This window comes from Varroa destructor, unplaced genomic scaffold, assembly GCF_002443255.2.
Source record: "Varroa destructor unplaced genomic scaffold, Vdes_3.0 BEIS01000007.1, whole genome shotgun sequence".
NCBI lineage: Eukaryota > Metazoa > Arthropoda > Arachnida > Mesostigmata > Varroidae > Varroa > Varroa destructor.
In genome coordinates this window covers 19,560,353-19,563,873 of record NW_019211460.1, presented here as the reverse complement: position 1 = coordinate 19,563,873, position 3,521 = coordinate 19,560,353, and the positions used below count along the sequence as shown (strand labels likewise).

General features: G+C 38.8%; 1 long non-coding RNA gene across 1 annotated transcript in view; it reads left to right on the top strand.

Annotated features, from left to right (window-relative positions):
• Window positions 1-2,036, top strand: part of LOC147754421 (uncharacterized) — a 4,275-nt gene extending 2,239 nt beyond the window's left edge. The window contains exons 3-4 of the long non-coding RNA XR_015317018.1: window positions 711-896; window positions 1,761-2,036. This is a non-coding gene — a long non-coding RNA (uncharacterized LOC147754421). The remainder of the gene's footprint in view (window positions 1-710; window positions 897-1,760) is intronic.
• The last annotated feature ends 1,485 nt before the right edge of the window (window positions 2,037-3,521 follow it).

The window sequence follows — 3,521 nt, the reverse complement described above, 5'->3', positions numbered from 1 at the left end:
TATATATACTTAATTTACTTTTATAGTACAATCAATAGGCTCACTGATGTATAAGGTACAACTCCGGGGTAAACAAGATGCCATAAGACACAGCCAGAAGACGAGCGGCATATTTCAGTGGCAGGAGATCATTTGGGTGTGACGAACGGGAATGGCGATCCGCACATGTTTCAATCAGAACGAATGGGTGAAGTAGGCAGACGGGCAAGCTCATCCAAGCCAAGCTCTACTAACCATTACATACGTCCCTTTTTTTGTTCACGAATCGCAAGGCATCATTGAGACTTAGGTGATAATAGGAAGCCTCGACGTTTAGCATGGCTCAGATAGCAAAGGTGACGAGAGGCTTGTGAAGACGTCGTCTGTCTTACCTTTTGAAGTATCTTACAGCGCAGTAATTCTTCGTTCTTCTTTTGTTTTTCAGGCTTTTGACTAACCCAACAGATACATTTATTCACAGTAACAACTAACCCGTAAGATTAAGCAGTAAATGGGCTTTTCAATGCGCATGATGTCTTCACATCACAGTGTTCATAAATACATTCATATAACCGTAGCAAACCGTCATTGTGTGACGGATGCACTTCAGCATAACACAACAATCAGAGGCCGAACGATCATTTGAACCTTTCAGCATAAGAGAATTGGCACCCGTTGTGCAGGTGCGCTGAATAGTTTGTCAATCTGATCTATTAAATCCTGTCTTTCAGAAATGAGCTACAAATGCAACACAAAAATAAGGTGAATGGTTAGTGTCGTCCCACAACAGGCTGTATAGGAATTAATGGGAGCAGAAAAAAAAGTACAATACTTCGCTTGGAAAACGTCGATTATGTTAGACGATTACTGCTGTCCGCTAGAATCAAAAATTTGTTTCCAGAACTTTGTGAGAATTGGTACGTACTGCTTATTCATTTAAACTCTCTGGTTGATCTGTGCCACGATTTCGTCATGCAGACGCATGCGGAAACGTTTTAGTCCCGTTCACGTAACGTGTTGGCGCGCGAAATTTGAAAGAAGTAATGTAGCTTTAAAACACACTTCGTTTGCTGCAACCCTAAGGCAGTACCGGCCATAAAAGTGAAAGAAAAAATTATTACTGATGATTACGGTCGAAGAATTAGCTCCTACTGCAAAGTATGAGGATAGAAATACACAATGGCTTTTAATGAAAAAATATTCAGTATATATATATTACTAATATGCAGAGAATAATGGCAGCATCGCTGTTGATAATGTACCTGACTATTATAAACAAGAGAGAAAAGCTAAAGTATTTTTAATTAGAATTGATGATTTAGGCTTCATTCCTGGTAAGCCGACACAACAGTTATAGGGAACAAGCAAACCATGACCGACCTGTTACATTGTAGAAAAACATTCTTGTCAATCGATAAATAATGTGTGGGCTTTCTGAATGAATTCAAGTGACCGATACCCGATAATGGATGACAGACTGGGAGCGTCAGACACTCAAAACGATTGCATCAAATTATCCCTTTTGTCAATATCCTAAACAACATACTCATAAACGAGATCCATATCACTCTTTTCTACTTATTAAAGTTCTTTTTTTTTCATTGTCAGCTGAATCAGGCAGATTTTATTATACAAAAAATCACATTACTATGTAAAGGCTTCCGTTACCCTCGCACTAAAAAAAAATTACTTTTTCGCCAACCCATGCCAACCGAATGGCAGTGTTTGTAACTATCGTTAAGGTGGGGGTTCGGTATACTGAGCTGATTTTTTATCCTCAGCGCATCTCTATGAAATGCCCACGTAAGTATGTAATGTTCGAATGCCACCAAGAGGCAATGAGGAGAGGAGGCAATAAGAGGAGAGTCCCGCAATGTACCCCGTCTCAAAAGCGGCCGTCTCTGCCGACGACCCAGGCATGAGCCGACATTTGACCGGCGCCCGTTACGGCTTGAAATATGTTTCGGTAGTATTTTGAAGCTGTCGACAATCGGTCTCGAGTTAGGTTCGATATATCCTATGCAGCACAATTTCAAGAGAGAAATCAGCAGTTACGCGTTTGAAGAATATAATTTTTTTTTAAACTACGAGTAGCGTAGGCCTTTCTCTATTTTCACCCGCCTGAGTAATTACCAAATGATATGCGATGGCATTCGTTTTCAAAATACAACTTCGTTGCTTAATAAAAATCATAGTGCTTAATAAAGAAAAAATCGGTTTGATTTTTTGTCCATTTTTACTGGTTCTCCTATGTGATTAAAGGAAATGGTTTAAATTAGGCTACATTGAGGAAAGAGTAATTAATGGCCAACGACAAAAGCGAACTCAGTAATCGCATCATAGGGTTCAGAACAACAAATAATGATCTGATGAGACGTAACACATAGTAATCATTGAATTGCATTATACTTCATTGTGGCCATTGAAGAATTTGCTTTGAAGAATGCATTGAAGAGGTGCTGTTATGCTGCGCTAATGATACGAACAATGTCGAAGAGAACCAGTGGTGTAAAATGCCCACTTTATGCTTAAAACGATCATGGCTTAAGAATAGCCCATTTGTCTTTGTGAAATCGAAAACGCTCGAAGTAAACGATGTCCATTAAGAGCATGTCAATACGATTATATTAACAACGGTAATACTGTTTGATCAGTGTCACTCTTCGCTTGTCAGGGGCCGTTGTTAAAATGCAAAGCATACATTGAGTTAACACCGCATATAGATCAGAGAGTCTACTGAGGCTAGGGCACCCGCTTCAAACAGGGAGAACGTATCTCGAACAGTCCGCACTACCTGAACCATTCTGAGGACATATAGTAGTAGCAAGGCAAAAAAGATTGATTTGTTTTGCATTTAAGAAAATAATTCCAAACGAACGCGATCATTTCCGTTGACAAAACGCTCATATACGAGACGACAGGTATAATTAAGTAACCACATTAGAAGGTATATTATGTTATAAAGTACAGATACCAATAGTGCTGTGATTTATAAATATATTTAACTGTGTTTATGATTAGAAAACGTAAAAGACATGTGCTGACGGTTAATAAGGTACCGTATTCAAAAATAAATGCATATTTCTTATGAAAAAAGGCCATTTATGCCGTTGTATTAAATGGGTATGGTATTTGTGATTGAAAGGGTCGCTGCTTTGGATCCCACCAAGGACACGTACATTCTACACAATTTGTATATATATATATATAACGAGCTGAATAATAACCGTCATAGCAGAGCGGTAAATTTATGCGCGCGAAGAAATACAATGAAGATCCACACGGTGCTGTTGACCATTACGATTGGTTTGCTTTTATAAGGAGTTACGCCCTAGATATGGAAGAGCCGCAATCAACTAATTGCCCATTTGTTTTGCCCAATTTAACCGTTCATCTCACTCTGCTCCACTAATGTCTTGTATGATCACCATTTTACATGGATAGGTTATGTGAAGTATGTCTTACAAACGTTTATTTCATTCTTCTCCTTTTGCCATCTACAGTGCATCGGTTTTCGGGGTGCTCGAATAATTATGTTAGTA